Source organism: Eucyclogobius newberryi, unplaced genomic scaffold (assembly GCF_026437365.1).
Source record: "Eucyclogobius newberryi isolate DKJ021-1_F unplaced genomic scaffold, fEucNew1.0.hap1 SCAF_1, whole genome shotgun sequence".
Classification (NCBI taxonomy): Eukaryota; Metazoa; Chordata; class Actinopteri; order Gobiiformes; family Gobiidae; genus Eucyclogobius; species Eucyclogobius newberryi.
Window position 1 is genome coordinate 40,669,701 of NW_027315723.1, and position 16,867 is coordinate 40,686,567.

Genomic DNA, 16,867 nt, shown 5'->3' on the forward strand with positions numbered 1-16,867 from the left:
CCTCTCTGCTCTGGGCCCCTCCTCTCTGCTCTTGGCTCCTCCTCTCTGCTCTGGGCTCCTCCTCCTCTCTGCTCTGGGCTCCTCCTCTCTACTCTGGGCTCCTCCTCCTCTCTGCTCTGGGCTCCTCCTCTTTGACCTGAGCTCCTCCTCCTCTCTGCTCTGGGTTCCTCCTCCTCTCTGCTCTGGGCTCCTCCTCTCTGCTCTGGGCTCCTCCTCCTCTCTGCTCTGGGCTCCTCCTCTCTGCTCTGGTCTCCTCCTCTCTGCCCTGGGCTCCTCCTCTCTGCTCTGGGCTCCTCCTCTCTGCTCTGGGCTCCTCCTCTCTGCTCTGGGCTCCTCCTCTGGGCTCCTCCTCTCTGCTCTGGGCTCCTCCTCTCTGCCCTGGGCTCCTCCTCTCTGCTCTGGGCTCCTCCTCTGGGCTCCTCCTCTCTGCTCTGGGCTCCTCCTCTCTGCCCTGGGCCCCTCCTCTCTGCTCTGGGCTCCTCCTCTCTGCTCTGGGCTCCTCCTCTCTGCCTTGGGCTCCTCCTCTCTGCTCTGGGCTCCTCCTCTCTGCTCTGGGCCCCTCCTCTCTGCCCTGGGCTCCTCCTCTCTGCTCTGGGCTCCTCCTCTCTGCTCTGGGCTCCTCCTCTCTGCCCTGGGCTCCTCCCCTCTGCTGTGGGCTCCTCCTCTCTGCCCTGGGCTACTCCTCCCTGCCCTGGGCTCCTCCTCTCTGCTCTGGGCTCCTCCTCTCTGCCCTGGGCTCCTCATCTCTGCCCTGGGCTCCTCCTCTCTGCTCTGGGCTCCTCCTCTCTGCTCTGGGCTCCTCCTCTCTGCTCTGGGCTCCTCCTCTCTGCTCTGGGCTCCTCCTCTGGGCTCCTCCTCTCTGCTCTGGGCTCCTCCTCTCTGCCCTGGGCTCCTCCTCTCTGCTCTGGGCTCCTCCTCTCTGCTCTGGGCTCCTCCTCTCTGCCCTGGGCTCCTCCTCTCTGCTCTGGGCTCCTCCTCCTCTCTGCTCTGGGCTCCTCCTCTCTGCTCTGGGCTCCTCCTCTCTACTCTGGGCTCCTCCTCTCTGCTCTGGGCCCCTCCTCTCTGCTCTGGGCTCCTCCTCTCTGCTCTGGGCTCCTCCTCCTCTCTGCTCTGGGCTCCTCCTCTCTGCTCTGGGCTCCTCCTCCTCTCTGCTCTGGGCTCCTCCTCTTTGACCTGGGCTCCTCCTCCTCTCTGCTCTGGGCTCCTCCTCCTCTCTGCTCTGGGCTCCTCCTCCTCTCTGCTCTGGGCTCCTCCTCCTCTCTGCTCTGGGCTCCTCCTCCTCTCTGCTCTGGGCTCCTCCTCTCTGCTCTGGGCCCCTCCTCTCTACTCTGGGCTCCTCCTCTCTGCTCTGGGCCCCTCCTCTCTGCTCTGGGCTCCTCCTCTCTGCTCTGGGCTCCTCCTCCTCTCTGCTCTGGGCTCCTCCTCTCTGCTCTGGGCTCCTCCTCCTCTCTGCTCTGGGCTCCTCCTCTTTGACCTGGGCTCCTCCTCCTCTCTGCTCTGGGCTCCTCCTCCTCTCTGCTCTGGGCTCCTCCTCTCTGCTCTGGGCTCCTCCTCTCTGCTCTGGGCTCCTCCTCCTCTCTGCTCTGGGCTCCTCCTCTCTGCTCTGGGCTCCTCCTCCTCTCTGCTCTGGGCTCCTCCTCTCTGCTCTGGTCTCCTCCTCTCTGCCCTGGGCTCCTCCTCTCTGCTCTGGGCTCCTCCTCTCTGCTCTGGGCTCCTCCTCTCTGCTCTGGGCTCCTCCTCTGGGCTCCTCCTCTCTGCTCTGGGCTCCTCCTCTCTGCCCTGGGCTCCTCCTCTCTGCTCTGGGCTCCTCCTCTGGGCTCCTCCTCTCTGCTCTGGGCTCCTCCTCTGGGCTCCTCCTCTCTGCTCTGGGTTCCTCCTCCTCTCTGCTCTGGGCTCCTCCTCTCTGCCCTGGGCCCCTCCTCTCTGCTCTGGGCTCCTCCTCTCTGCTCTGGGCTCCTCCTCTCTGCCTTGGGCTCCTCCTCTCTGCTCTGGGCTCCTCCTCTCTGCTCTGGGCCCCTCCTCTCTGCCCTGGGCTCCTCCTCCCTGCCCTGGGCTCCTCCTCTCTGCTCTGGGCTCCTCCTCCTCTCTGCTCTGGGCTCCTCATCTCTGCCCTGGGCTCCTCCTCCTCTCTGCTCTGGGCTCCTCCTCTCTGCTCTGGGCTCCTCCTCTCTGCCCTGGGCTCCTCCTCTCTGCTCTGGGCTCCTCCTCTCTGCCCTGGGCTCCTCCTCTCTGCTCTGGGCTCCTCCTCCTCTCTGCTCTGGGCTCCTCCTCTCTGCTCTGGGCTCCTCCTCTCTGCTCTGGGCTCCTCCTCTCTGCTCTGGGCTCCTCCTCTCTACCCTGGTCTCCTCCTCTCTGCTCTGGACTCCTCCTCTCTTCCCTGGGCTCCTCCTCCTCTCTGCTCTGGGCTCCTCCTCTCTGCTCTGGGCTCCTCCTCTCTGCTCTGGGCTCCTCCTCTGGGCTCCTCCTCTCTGCTCTGGGCTCCTCCTCTCTGCCCTGGGCTCCTCCTCTCTGCTCTGGGCTCCTCCTCTCTGCTCTGGGCTCCTCCTCTCTGCCCTGGGCTCCTCCTCTCTGCTCTGGGCTCCTCCTCCTCTCTGCTCTGGGCTCCTCCTCTCCGCTCTGGGCTCCTCCTCTCTACTCTGGGCTCCTCCTCTCTGCTCTGGGCCCCTCCTCTCTGCTCTGGGCTCCTCCTCTCTGCTCTGGGCTCCTCCTCCTCTCTGCTCTTGGCTCCTCCTCTCTGCTCTGGGCTCCTCCTCTCTGCTCTGGGCTCCTCCTCCTCTCTGCTCTGGGCTCCTCCTCTCTGCTCTGGGCTCCTCCTCTCTACTCTGGGCTCCTCCTCTCTGCTCTGGGCCCCTCCTCTCTGCTCTGGGCTCCTCCTCTCTGCTCTGGGCTCCTCCTCCTCTCTGCTCTGGGCTCCTCCTCTCTGCTCTGGGCTCCTCCTCCTCTCTGCTCTGGGCTCCTCCTCCTCTCTGCTCTGGGCTCCTCCTCTCTGCTCTGGGCTCCTCCTCTCTGCTCTGGGCTCCTCCTCTCTGCTCTGGGCTCCTCCTCCTCTCTGCTCTGGGCTCCTCCTCTCTGCTCTGGGCTCCTCCTCTCTGCTCTGGGCTCCTCCTCCTCTCTGCTCTGGGCTCCTCCTCTCTGCTCTGGGCTCCTCCTCTCTGCTCTGGGCTCCTCCTCTCTGCCCTGGGCTCCTCCTCTCTGCCCTGGGCTCCTCCTCTCTGCTCTGGGCTCCTCCTCTCTGCCCTGGGCTCCTCCTCTCTGCTCTGGGCTCCTCCTCCTCTCTGCTCTGGGCTCCTCCTCTCTGCTCTGGGCTCCTCCTCTCTACTCTGGGCTCCTCCTCTCTGCTCTGGGCCCCTCCTCTCTGCTCTGGGCTCCTCCTCTCTGCTCTGGGCTCCTCCTCTCTACTCTGGGCTCCTCCTCTCTGCTCTGGGCCCCTCCTCTCTGCTCTGGGCTCCTCCTCTCTGCTCTGGGCTCCTCCTCCTCTCTGCTCTGGGCTCCTCCTCTCTACTCTGGTCTCCTCCTCCTCTCTGCTCTGGGCTCCTCCTCTTTGACCTGAGCTCCTCCTCCTCTCTGCTCTGGGTTCCTCCTCCTCTCTGCTCTGGGCTCCTCCTCCTCTCTGCTCTGGGCTCCTCCTCCTCTCTGCTCTGGGCTCCTCCTCTCTGCTCTGGGCTCCTCCTCTCTACTCTGGGCTCCTCCTCTCTGCTCTGGGCCCCTCCTCTCTGCTCTGGGCTCCTCCTCTCTGCTCTGGGCTCCTCCTCCTCTCTGCTCTGGGCTCCTCCTCTCTGCTCTGGGCTCCTCCTCCTCTCTGCTCTGGGCTCCTCCTCTCTGCTCTGGGCTCCTCCTCCTCTCTGCTCTGGGCTCCTCCTCCTCTCTGCTCTGGGCTCCTCCTCCTCTCTGCTCTGGGCTCCTCCTCTCTGCTCTGGGCTCCTCCTCTCTGCTCTGTGCTCCTCCTCCTCTCTGCTCTGGGCTCCTCCTCTCTGCCCTGGGCTCCTCCTCTCTGCTCTGGGCTCCTCTTCTCTGCTCTGGGCTCCTCCTCTCTGCTCTGGGCTCCTCCTCTGGGCTCCTCCTCTCTGCTCTGGGCCCCTCCTCTCTGCCCTGGGCTCCTCCTCTCTGCTCTGGGCTCCCCCTCTGGAATCCTCCTCTCTGCTCTGGGCTCCTCCTCTCTGCCCTGGGCCCCTCCTCTCTGCTCTGGGCTCCTCCTCTCTGCTCTGGGCTCCTCCTCTCTGCCTTGGGCTCCTCCTCTCTGCTCTGGGCTCCTCCTCTCTGCTCTGGGCCCCTCCTCTCTGCCCTGGGCTCCTCCTCTCTGCTCTGGGCTCCTCCTCTCTGCTCTGGGCTCCTCCTCCTCTCTGCTCTGGGCTCCTCCTCTCTGCTCTGGGCCCCTCCTCTCTGCCCTGGGCTCCTCCTCTCTGCTCTGGGCTCCTCCTCTGGGCTCCTCCTCTCTGCTCTGGGCTCCTCCTCTCTGCCCTGGGCTCCTCCTCTCTGCTCTGGGCTCCTCCTCTCTGCTCTGGGCTCCTCCTCTCTGCTCTGGGCTCCTCCTCTCTGCTCTGGGCTCCTCCTCTCTGCCTGGGCTCCTCCTCTCTGCTCTGGGCTCCTCCTCTCTGCTCTGGGCTCCTCCTCTCTGCTCTGGGCTCCTCCTCCTCTCTGCTCTGGGCTCCTCCTCTCTGCCCTGGGCTCCTCCTCCTCTCTGCTCTGGGCTCCTCCTCTCTGCTCTGGGCTCCTCCTCTCTGCTCTGGGCTCCTCCTCTCTGCTCTGGGCTCCTCCTCTGGGCTCCTCCTCTCTGCTCTGGGCTCCTCCTCTCTGCCCTGGGCTCCTCCTCTCTGCTCTGGGCTCCTCCTCTCTGCTCTGGGCTCCTCCTCTCTGCCCTGGGCTCCTCCTCTCTGCTCTGGGCTCCTCCTCCTCTCTGCTCTGGGCTCCTCCTCTCTGCTCTGGGCTCCTCCTCTCTACTCTGGGCTCCTCCTCTCTGCTCTGGGCCCCTCCTCTCTGCTCTGGGCCCCTCCTCTCTGCTCTGGGCTCCTCCTCCTCTCTGCTCTGGGCTCCTCCTCTCTGCTCTGGGCTCCTCCTCCTCTCTGCTCTGGGCTCATCCTCTTTGACCTGGGCTCCTCCTCCTCTCTGCTCTGGGCTCCTCCTCCTCTCTGCTCTGGGCTCCTCCTCCTCTCTGCTCTGGGCTCCTCCTCCTCTCTGCTCTGGGCTCCTCCTCTCTGCTCTGGGCTCCTCCTCTCTACTCTGGGCTCCTCCTCTCTGCTCTGGGCCCCTCCTCTCTGCTCTGGGCTCCTCCTCTCTGCTCTGGGCTCCTCCTCCTCTCTGCTCTGGGCTCCTCCTCTCTGCTCTGGGCTCCTCCTCCTCTCTGCTCTGGGCTCCTCCTCTTTGACCTGGGCTCCTCCTCCTCTCTGCTCTGGGCTCCTCCTCCTCTCTGCTCTGGGCTCCTCCTCCTCTCTGCTCTGGGCTCCTCCTCTCTGCTCTGGGCTCCTCCTCTCTGCTCTGGGCTCCTCCTCCTCTCTGCTCTGGGCTCCTCCTCTCTGCTCTGGGCTCCTCCTCCTCTCTGCTCTGGGCTCCTCCTCTCTGCTCTGGTCTCCTCCTCTCTGCCCTGGGCTCCTCCTCTCTGCTCTGGGCTCCTCCTCTCTGCTCTGGGCTCCTCCTCTCTGCTCTGGGCTCCTCCTCTCTGCCCTGGGCTCCTCCTCTCTGCTCTGGGCTCCTCCTCTGGGCTCCTCCTCTCTGCTCTGGGCTCCTCCTCTCTGCCCTGGGCCCCTCCTCTCTGCTCTGGGCTCCTCCTCTCTGCTCTGGGCTCCTCCTCTCTGCCTTGGGCTCCTCCTCTCTGCTCTGGGCTCCTCCTCTCTGCTCTGGGCCCCTCCTCTCTGCCCTGGGCTCCTCCTCCCTGCCCTGGGCTCCTCCTCTCTGCTCTGGGCTCCTCCTCCTCTCTGCTCTGGGCTCCTCATCTCTGCCCTTGGCTCCTCCTCCTCTCTGCTCTGGGCTCCTCCTCTCTGCTCTGGGCTCCTCCTCTCTGCCCTGGGCTCCTCCTCTCTGCTCTGGGCTCCTCCTCTCTGCCCTGGGCTCCTCCTCTCTGCTCTGGGCTCCTCCTCCTCTCTGCTCTGGTCTCCTCCTCTCTGCTCTGGGCTCCTCCTCTCTGCTCTGGGCTCCTCCTCTCTGCTCTGGGCTCCTCCTCTCTGCTCTGGGCTCCTCCTCTGGGCTCCTCCTCTCTGCTCTGGGCTCCTCCTCTCTGCCCTGGGCTCCTCCTCTCTGCTCTGGGCTCCTCCTCTCTGCTCTGGGCTCCTCCTCTCTGCCCTGGGCTCCTCCTCTCTGCTCTGGGCTCCTCCTCCTCTCTGCTCTGGGCTCCTCCTCTCCGCTCTGGGCTCCTCCTCTCTACTCTGGGCTCCTCCTCTCTGCTCTGGGCCCCTCCTCTCTGCTCTGGGCCCCTCCTCTCTGCTCTGGGCTCCTCCTCTCTGCTCTGGGCTCCTCCTCCTCTCATCTCTGGGCTCCTCCTCTCTGCTCTGGGCTCCTCCTCCTCTCTGCTCTGGGCTCCTCCTCTTTGACCTGGGCCCCTCCTCCTCTCTGCTCTGGGCTCCTCCTCCTCTCTGCTCTGGGCTCCTCCTCCTCTCTGCTCTGGGCTCCTCCTCTCTGCTCTGGGCTCCTCCTCCTCTCTGCCCTGGGCTCCTCCTCTCTGCTCTGGGCTCCTCCTCTCTGCTCTGGGCTCCTCCTCTCTGCCCTGGGCTCCTCCTCTCTGCTCTGGTCTCCTCCTCTCTGCCCTGGGCTCCTCCTCTCTGCTCTGGGCTCCTCCTCTCTGCTCTGGGCTCCTCCTCTCTGCTCTGGGCTCCTCCTCTCTGCCCTGGGCTCCTCCTCTCTGCTCTGGGCTCCTCCTCTGGGCTCCTCCTCTCTGCTCTGGGCTCCTCCTCTCTGCCCTGGGCCCCTCCTCTCTGCTCTGGGCTCCTCCTCTCTGCTCTGGGCTCCTCCTCTCTGCCTTGGGCTCCTCCTCTCTGCTCTGGGCTCCTCCTCTCTGCTCTGGGCCCCTCCTCTCTGCCCTGGGCTCCTCCTCCCTGCCCTGGGCTCCTCCTCTCTGCTCTGGGCTCCTCCTCCTCTCTGCTCTGGGCTCCTCATCTCTGCTCTGGGCTCCTCCTCTCTGCCTTGGGCTCCTCCTCTCTGCTCTGGGCTCCTCCTCTCTGCTCTGGGCCCCTCCTCTCTGCCCTGGGCTCCTCCTCCCTGCCCTGGGCTCCTCCTCTCTGCTCTGGGCTCCTCCTCCTCTCTGCTCTGGGCTCCTCATCTCTGCCCTTGGCTCCTCCTCCTCTCTGCTCTGGGCTCCTCCTCTCTGCTCTGGGCTCCTCCTCTCTGCCCTGGGCTCCTCCTCTCTGCTCTGGGCTCCTCCTCTCTGCCCTGGGCTCCTCCTCTCTGCTCTGGGCTCCTCCTCCTCTCTGCTCTGGTCTCCTCCTCTCTGCTCTGGGCTCCTCCTCTCTGCTCTGGGCTCCTCCTCTCTGCTCTGGGCTCCTCCTCTCTGCTCTGGGCTCCTCCTCTGGGCTCCTCCTCTCTGCTCTGGGCTCCTCCTCTCTGCCCTGGGCTCCTCCTCTCTGCTCTGGGCTCCTCCTCTCTGCTCTGGGCTCCTCCTCTCTGCCCTGGGCTCCTCCTCTCTGCTCTGGGCTCCTCCTCCTCTCTGCTCTGGGCTCCTCCTCTCCGCTCTGGGCTCCTCCTCTCTACTCTGGGCTCCTCCTCTCTGCTCTGGGCCCCTCCTCTCTGCTCTGGGCCCCTCCTCTCTGCTCTGGGCTCCTCCTCTCTGCTCTGGGCTCCTCCTCCTCTCATCTCTGGGCTCCTCCTCTCTGCTCTGGGCTCCTCCTCCTCTCTGCTCTGGGCTCCTCCTCTTTGACCTGGGCCCCTCCTCCTCTCTGCTCTGGGCTCCTCCTCCTCTCTGCTCTGGGCTCCTCCTCCTCTCTGCTCTGGGCTCCTCCTCTCTGCTCTGGGCTCCTCCTCCTCTCTGCCCTGGGCTCCTCCTCTCTGCTCTGGGCTCCTCCTCTCTGCTCTGGGCTCCTCCTCTCTGCCCTGGGCTCCTCCTCTCTGCTCTGGGCTCCTCCTCCTCTCTGCTCTGGGCTCCTCCTCTCTGCTCTGGGCTCCTCCTCTCTACTCTGGGCTCCTCCTCTCTGCTCTGGGCCCCTCCTCTCTGCTCTGGGCCCCTCCTCTCTGCTCTGGGCTCCTCCTCCTCTCTGCTCTGGGCTCCTCCTCTCTGCTCTGGGCTCCTCCTCCTCTCTGCTCTGGGCTCCTCCTCCTCTCTGCTCTGGGCTCCTCCTCCTCTCTGCTCTGGGCTCCTCCTCTCTGCTCTGGGCTCCTCCTCCTCTCTGCTCTGGGCTCCTCCTCTTTGACCTGGGCTCCTCCTCCTCTCTGCTCTGGGCTCCTCCTCCTCTCTGCTCTTGGCTCCTCCTCTCTGCTCTGGGCTCCTCCTCTCTGCTCTGGGCTCCTCCTCCTCTCTGCTCTGGGCTCCTCCTCTCTGCTCTGGGCTCCTCCTCTCTACTCTGGGCTCCTCCTCTCTGCTCTGGGCCCCTCCTCTCTGCTCTGGGCTCCTCCTCTCTGCTCTGGGCTCCTCCTCCTCTCTGCTCTGGGCTCCTCCTCTCTGCTCTGGGCTCCTCCTCCTCTCTGCTCTGGGCTCCTCCTCCTCTCTGCTCTGGGCTCCTCCTCTCTGCTCTGGGCTCCTCCTCTCTGCTCTGGGCTCCTCCTCCTCTCTGCTCTGGGCTCCTCCTCTCTGCTCTGGGATCCTCCTCTCTGCTCTGGGCTCCTCCTCCTCTCTGCTCTGGGCTCCTCCTCTCTGCTCTGGGCTCCTCCTCTCTGCTCTGGGCTCCTCCTCTCTGCTCTGGGCTCCTCCTCTCTGCCCTGGGCTCCTCCTCTCTGCCCTGGGCTCCTCCTCTCTGCTCTGGGCCCCTCCTCTCTGCTCTGGGCTCCTCCTCTCTGCCCTGGGCTCCTCCTCTCTGCTCTGGGCTCCTCCTCCTCTCTGCTCTGGGCTCCTCCTCTCTGCTCTGGGCTCCTCCTCTCTACTCTGGGCTCCTCCTCTCTGCTCTGGGCCCCTCCTCTCTGCTCTGGGCTCCTCCTCTCTGCTCTGGGCTCCTCCTCTCTACTCTGGGCTCCTCCTCTCTGCTCTGGGCCCCTCCTCTCTGCTCTTGGCTCCTCCTCTCTGCTCTGGGCTCCTCCTCCTCTCTGCTCTGGGCTCCTCCTCTCAACTCTGGGCTCCTCCTCCTCTCTGCTCTGGGCTCCTCCTCTTTGACCTGAGCTCCTCCTCCTCTCTGCTCTGGGTTCCTCCTCCTCTCTGCTCTGGGCTCCTCCTCTCTGCTCTGGGCTCCTCCTCCTCTCTGCTCTGGGCTCCTCCTCTCTGCTCTGGTCTCCTCCTCTCTGCCCTGGGCTCCTCCTCTCTGCTCTGGGCTCCTCCTCTCTGCTCTGGGCTCCTCCTCTCTGCTCTGGGCTCCTCCTCTGGGCTCCTCCTCTCTGCTCTGGGCTCCTCCTCTCTGCCCTGGGCTCCTCCTCTCTGCTCTGGGCTCCTCCTCTGGGCTCCTCCTCTCTGCTCTGGGCTCCTCCTCTCTGCCCTGGGCCCCTCCTCTCTGCTCTGGGCTCCTCCTCTCTGCTCTGGGCTCCTCCTCTCTGCCTTGGGCTCCTCCTCTCTGCTCTGGGCTCCTCCTCTCTGCTCTGGGCCCCTCCTCTCTGCCCTGGGCTCCTCCTCTCTGCTCTGGGCTCCTCCTCTCTGCTCTGGGCTCCTCCTCTCTGCCCTGGGCTCCTCCTCTCTGCTCTGGGCTCCTCCTCCTCTCTGCTCTGGGCTCCTCCTCTCTGCTCTGGGCTCCTCCTCTCTACTCTGGGCTCCTCCTCTCTGCTCTGGGCCCCTCCTCTCTGCTCTGGGCCCCTCCTCTCTGCTCTGGGCTCCTCCTCCTCTCTGCTCTGGGCTCCTCCTCTCTGCTCTGGGCTCCTCCTCCTCTCTGCTCTGGGCTCCTCCTCCTCTCTGCTCTGGGCTCCTCCTCCTCTCTGCTCTGGGCTCCTCCTCTCTGCTCTGGGCTCCTCCTCCTCTCTGCTCTGGGCTCCTCCTCTTTGACCTGGGCTCCTCCTCCTCTCTGCTCTGGGCTCCTCCTCCTCTCTGCTCTTGGCTCCTCCTCTCTGCTCTGGGCTCCTCCTCTCTGCTCTGGGCTCCTCCTCCTCTCTGCTCTGGGCTCCTCCTCTCTGCTCTGGGCTCCTCCTCTCTACTCTGGGCTCCTCCTCTCTGCTCTGGGCCCCTCCTCTCTGCTCTGGGCTCCTCCTCTCTGCTCTGGGCTCCTCCTCCTCTCTGCTCTGGGCTCCTCCTCTCTGCTCTGGGCTCCTCCTCCTCTCTGCTCTGGGCTCCTCCTCCTCTCTGCTCTGGGCTCCTCCTCTCTGCTCTGGGCTCCTCCTCTCTGCTCTGGGCTCCTCCTCCTCTCTGCTCTGGGCTCCTCCTCTCTGCTCTGGGCTCCTCCTCTCTGCTCTGGGCTCCTCCTCCTCTCTGCTCTGGGCTCCTCCTCTCTGCTCTGGGCTCCTCCTCTCTGCTCTGGGCTCCTCCTCTCTGCTCTGGGCTCCTCCTCTCTGCCCTGGGCTCCTCCTCTCTGCCCTGGGCTCCTCCTCTCTGCTCTGGGCTCCTCCTCTCTGCCCTGGGCTCCTCCTCTCTGCTCTGGGCTCCTCCTCCTCTCTGCTCTGGGCTCCTCCTCTCTGCTCTGGGCTCCTCCTCTCTACTCTGGGCTCCTCCTCTCTGCTCTGGGCCCCTCCTCTCTGCTCTGGGCTCCTCCTCTCTGCTCTGGGCTCCTCCTCTCTACTCTGGGCTCCTCCTCTCTGCTCTGGGCCCCTCCTCTCTGCTCTTGGCTCCTCCTCTCTGCTCTGGGCTCCTCCTCCTCTCTGCTCTGGGCTCCTCCTCTCTACTCTGGGCTCCTCCTCCTCTCTGCTCTGGGCTCCTCCTCTTTGACCTGAGCTCCTCCTCCTCTCTGCTCTGGGTTCCTCCTCCTCTCTGCTCTGGGCTCCTCCTCCTCTCTGCTCTGGGCTCCTCCTCCTCTCTGCTCTGGGCTCCTCCTCTCTGCTCTGGGCTCCTCCTCTCTACTCTGGGCTCCTCCTCTCTGCTCTGGGCCCCTCCTCTCTGCTCTGGGCTCCTCCTCTCTGCTCTGGGCTCCTCCTCCTCTCTGCTCTGGGCTCCTCCTCTCTGCTCTGGGCTCCTCCTCTGGGCTCCTCCTCTCTGCTCTGGGCCCCTCCTCTCTGCCCTGGGCTCCTCCTCTCTGCTCTGGGCTCCTCCTCTGGAATCCTCCTCTCTGCTCTGGGCTCCTCCTCTCTGCCCTGGGCTCCTCCTCTCTGCTCTGGGCTCCTCCTCTGCTCTGGGCTCCTCCTCCTCTCTGCTCTGGGCTCCTCCTCTCTGCTCTGGGCTCCTCCTCTCTACTCTGGGCTCCTCCTCTTTGCTCTGGGCCCCTCCTCTCTGCTCTGGGCTCCTCCTCTCTGCTCTGGGCTCCTCCTCTCTACTCTGGGCTCCTCCTCTCTGCTCTGGGCCCCTCCTCTCTGCTCTGGGCTCCTCCTCTCTGCTCTGGGCTCCTCCTCCTCTCTGCTCTGGGCTCCTCCTCTCTGCTCTGGGCTCCTCCTCCTCTCTGCTCTGGGCTCCTCCTCCTCTCTGCTCTGGGCTCCTCCTCTCTGCTCTGGGCTCCTCCTTCTCTCTGCCCTGGGCTCCTCCTCCTCTCTGCTCTGGGCTCCTCCTCTCTGCTCTGGGCTCCTCCTCTCTGCTCTGGGCTCCTCCTCCTCTCTGCTCTGGGCTCCTCCTCCTCTCTGCTCTGGGCTCCTCCTCTCTGCTCTGGGCTCCTCCTCCTCTCTGCTCTGGGCTCCTCCTCTCTGCTCTGGGCTCCTCCTCCTCTCTGCTCTGGGCTCCTCCTCCTCTCTGCTCTGGGCTCCTCCTCTCTACTCTGGGCTCCTCCTCTCTGCTCTGGGCCCCTCCTCTCTGCTCTTGGCTCCTCCTCTCTGCTCTGGGCTCCTCCTCCTCTCTGCTCTGGGCTCCTCCTCTCAACTCTGGGCTCCTCCTCCTCTCTGCTCTGGGCTCCTCCTCTTTGACCTGAGCTCCTCCTCCTCTCTGCTCTGGGTTCCTCCTCCTCTCTGCTCTGGGCTCCTCCTCTCTGCTCTGGGCTCCTCCTCCTCTCTGCTCTGGGCTCCTCCTCTCTGCTCTGGTCTCCTCCTCTCTGCCCTGGGCTCCTCCTCTCTGCTCTGGGCTCCTCCTCTCTGCTCTGGGCTCCTCCTCTCTGCTCTGGGCTCCTCCTCTGGGCTCCTCCTCTCTGCTCTGGGCTCCTCCTCTCTGCCCTGGGCTCCTCCTCTCTGCTCTGGGCTCCTCCTCTGGGCTCCTCCTCTCTGCTCTGGGCTCCTCCTCTCTGCCCTGGGCCCCTCCTCTCTGCTCTGGGCTCCTCCTCTCTGCTCTGGGCTCCTCCTCTCTGCCTTGGGCTCCTCCTCTCTGCTCTCTGGGCTCCTCCTCTCTGCTCTGGGCCCCTCCTCTCTGCCCTGGGCTCCTCCTCTCTGCTCTGGGCTCCTCCTCTCTGCTCTGGGCTCCTCCTCTCTGCCCTGGGCTCCTCCTCTCTGCTCTGGGCTCCTCCTCCTCTCTGCTCTGGGCTCCTCCTCTCTGCTCTGGGCTCCTCCTCTCTACTCTGGGCTCCTCCTCTCTGCTCTGGGCCCCTCCTCTCTGCTCTGGGCCCTCCTCTCTGCTCTGGGCTCCTCCTCCTCTCTGCTCTGGGCTCCTCCTCTCTGCTCTGGGCTCCTCCTCCTCTCTGCTCTGGGCTCCTCCTCCTCTCTGCTCTGGGCTCCTCCTCCTCTCTGCTCTGGGCTCCTCCTCTCTGCTCTGGGCTCCTCCTCCTCTCTGCTCTGGGCTCCTCCTCTTTGACCTGGGCTCCTCCTCCTCTCTGCTCTGGGCTCCTCCTCCTCTCTGCTCTTGGCTCCTCCTCTCTGCTCTGGGCTCCTCCTCTCTGCTCTGGGCTCCTCCTCCTCTCTGCTCTGGGCTCCTCCTCTCTGCTCTGGGCTCCTCCTCTCTACTCTGGGCTCCTCCTCTCTGCTCTGGGCCCTCCTCTCTGCTCTGGGCTCCTCCTCTCTGCTCTGGGCTCCTCCTCCTCTCTGCTCTGGGCTCCTCCTCTCTGCTCTGGGCTCCTCCTCCTCTCTGCTCTGGGCTCCTCCTCCTCTCTGCTCTGGGCTCCTCCTCTCTGCTCTGGGCTCCTCCTCTCTGCTCTGGGCTCCTCCTCCTCTCTGCTCTGGGCTCCTCCTCTCTGCTCTGGGCTCCTCCTCTCTGCTCTGGGCTCCTCCTCCTCTCTGCTCTGGGCTCCTCCTCTCTGCTCTGGGCTCCTCCTCTCTGCTCTGGGCTCCTCCTCTCTGCTCTGGGCTCCTCCTCTCTGCCCTGGGCTCCTCCTCTCTGCCCTGGGCTCCTCCTCTCTGCTCTGGGCTCCTCCTCTCTGCCCTGGGCTCCTCCTCTCTGCTCTGGGCTCCTCCTCCTCTCTGCTCTGGGCTCCTCCTCTCTGCTCTGGGCTCCTCCTCTCTACTCTGGGCTCCTCCTCTCTGCTCTGGGCCCCTCCTCTCTGCTCTGGGCTCCTCCTCTCTGCTCTGGGCTCCTCCTCTCTACTCTGGGCTCCTCCTCTCTGCTCTGGGCCCCTCCTCTCTGCTCTTGGCTCCTCCTCTCTGCTCTGGGCTCCTCCTCCTCTCTGCTCTGGGCTCCTCCTCTCTACTCTGGGCTCCTCCTCCTCTCTGCTCTGGGCTCCTCCTCTTTGACCTGAGCTCCTCCTCCTCTCTGCTCTGGGTTCCTCCTCCTCTCTGCTCTGGGCTCCTCCTCCTCTCTGCTCTGGGCTCCTCCTCCTCTCTGCTCTGGGCTCCTCCTCTCTGCTCTGGGCTCCTCCTCTCTACTCTGGGCTCCTCCTCTCTGCTCTGGGCCCCTCCTCTCTGCTCTGGGCTCCTCCTCTCTGCTCTGGGCTCCTCCTCCTCTCTGCTCTGGGCTCCTCCTCTCTGCTCTGGGCTCCTCCTCTGGGCTCCTCCTCTCTGCTCTGGGCCCCTCCTCTCTGCCCTGGGCTCCTCCTCTCTGCTCTGGGCTCCTCCTCTGGAATCCTCCTCTCTGCTCTGGGCTCCTCCTCTCTGCCCTGGGCTCCTCCTCTCTGCTCTGGGCTCCTCCTCTGGGCTCCTCCTCTCTGCTCTGGGCCCCTCCTCTCTGCCCTGGGCTCCTCCTCTCTGCTCTGGGCTCCTCCTCTGGAATCCTCCTCTCTGCTCTGGGCTCCTCCTCTCTGCCCTGGGCTCCTCCTCTCTGCTCTGGGCTCCTCCTCTGCTCTGGGCTCCTCCTCCTCTCTGCTCTGGGCTCCTCCTCTCTGCTCTGGGCTCCTCCTCTCTACTCTGGGCTCCTCCTCTCTGCTCTGGGCCCCTCCTCTCTGCTCTGGGCTCCTCCTCTCTGCTCTGGGCTCCTCCTCTCTACTCTGGGCTCCTCCTCTCTGCTCTGGGCCCCTCCTCTCTGCTCTGGGCTCCTCCTCTCTGCTCTGGGCTCCTCCTCTCTACTCTGGGCTCCTCCTCTCTGCTCTGGGCCCCTCCTCTCTGCTCTGGGCTCCTCCTCTCTGCTCTGGGCTCCTCCTCCTCTCTGCTCTGGGCTCCTCCTCTCTGCTCTGGGCTCCTCCTCCTCTCTGCTCTGGGCTCCTCCTCCTCTCTGCTCTGGGCTCCTCCTCTCTGCTCTGGGCTCCTCCTTCTCTCTGCCCTGGGCTCCTCCTCCTCTCTGCTCTGGGCTCCTCCTCTCTGCTCTGGGCTCCTCCTCTCTGCTCTGGGCTCCTCCTCCTCTCTGCTCTGGGCTCCTCCTCCTCTCTGCTCTGGGCTCCTCCTCTCTGCTCTGGGCTCCTCCTCCTCTCTGCTCTGGGCTCCTCCTCTCTGCTCTGGGCTCCTCCTCCTCTCTGCTCTGGGCTCCTCCTCCTCTCTGATCTGGGCTCCTCCTCCTCTCTGCTCTGGGCCCCTCCTCTCTGCTCTGGGCTCCTCCTCCTCTCTGCTCTGGGCCCCTCCTCTCTGCTCTGGGCTCCTCCTCCTCTCTGCTCTGGGCTCCTCATCTCTGCCCTGGGCTCCTCCTCCTCTCTGCTCTGGGCTCCTCATCTCTGCCCTGGGCTCCTCCTTCTCTCTGCTCTGGGCTCCTCCTCTCTGCTCTGGGCTCCTCCTTCTCTCTGCCCTGGGCTCCTCCTCCTCTCTCCTCTGGGCTCCTCCTCTCTGCTCTGGGCTCCTCCTCTCTGCTCTGGGCTCCTCCTCTCTGCTCTGGGCTCCTCCTCCTCTCTGCTCTGGGCTCCTCCTCTCTGCTCTGGGCTCCTCCTCTCTACTCTGGGCTCCTCCTCTCTGCTCTGGGCCCCTCCTCTCTGCTCTGGGCTCCTCCTCTCTGCTCTGGGCTCCTCCTCCTCTCTGCTCTGGGCTCCTCCTCTCTGCTCTGGGCTCCTCCTCCTCTCTGCTCTGGGCTCCTCCTCTTTGACCTGGGCTCCTCCTCCTCTCTGCTCTGGGCTCCTCCTCCTCTCTGCTCTGGGCTCCTCCTCCTCTCTGCTCTGGGCTCCTCCTCTCTGCTCTGGGCTCCTCCTCTCTGCTCTGGGCTCCTCCTCTCTGCTCTGGGCTCCTCCTCCTCTCTGCTCTGGGCTCCTCCTCTCTGCCCTGGGCTCCTCCTCTCTGCTCTGGGCTCCTCTTCTCTGCTCTGGGCTCCTCCTCTCTGCTCTGGGCTCCTCCTCTGGGCTCCTCCTCTCTGCTCTGGGCCCCTCCTCTCTGCCCTGAGCTCCTCCTCTCTGCTCTGGGCTCCTCCTCTGGAAACCTCCTCTCTGCTCTGGGCTCCTCCTCTCTGCCCTGGGCCCCTCCTCTCTGCTCTGGGCTCCTCCTCTCTGCTCTGGGCTCCTCCTCTCTGCCTTGGGCTCCTCCTCTCTGCTCTGGGCTCCTCCTCTCTGCTCTGGGCCCCTCCTCTCTGCCCTGGGCTCCTCCTCTCTGCTCTGGGCTCCTCCTCTCTGCTCTGGGCTCCTCCTCCTCTCTGCTCTGGGCTCCTCCTCTCTGCTCTGGGCCCCTCCTCTCTGCCCTGGGCTCCTCCTCTCTGCTCTGGGCTCCTCCTCTGGGCACCTCCTCTCTGCTCTGGGCTCCTCCTCTCTGCCCTGGGCCCCTCCTCTCTGCTCTGGGCTCCTCCTCTCTGCTCTGGGCTCCTCCTCTCTGCTCTGGGCTCCTCCTCTCTGCTCTGGGCTCCTCCTCTCTGCCCTGGGCTCCTCCTCTCTGCCCTGGGCTCCTCCTCTCTGCTCTGGGCTCCTCCTCCTCTCTGCCCTGGGCTCCTCATCTCTGCCCTGGGCTCCTCCTCCTCTCTGCTCTGGGCTCCTCCTCTCTTCCCTGGGCTCCTCCTCTCTGCTCTGGGCTCCTCCTCTCTGCCCTGGGCTCCTCCTCTCTGCTCTGGGCTCCTCCTCCTCTCTGCTCTGGTCTCCTCCTCTCTGCTCTGGGCTCCTCCTCTCTGCTCTGGGCTCCTCCTCTCTGCTCTGGGCTCCTCCTCTCTGCCCTGGGCTCCTCCTCTCTGCCCTGGGCTCCTCCTCTCTGCTCTGGGCTCCTCCTCTCTGCTCTGGGCTCCTCCTCTCTGCTCTGGGCTCCTCCTCTCTGCTCTGGGCTCCTCCTCTCTGCCCTGGGCTCCTCCTCTCTGCTCTGGGCTCCTCCTCCTCTCTGCTCTGGGCTCCTCCTCTCTGCTCTGGGCTCCTCCTCTCTACTCTGGGCTCCTCCTCTCTGCTCTGGGCCCCTCCTCTCTGCTCTGGGCCCCTCCTCTCTGCTCTGGGCTCCTCCTCCTCTCTGCTCTGGGCTCCTCCTCTCTGCTCTGGGCTCCTCCTCCTCTCTGCTCTGGGCTCCTCCTCCTCTCTGCTCTGGGCTCCTCCTCCTCTCTGCTCTGGGCTCCTCCTCTCTGCTCTGGGCT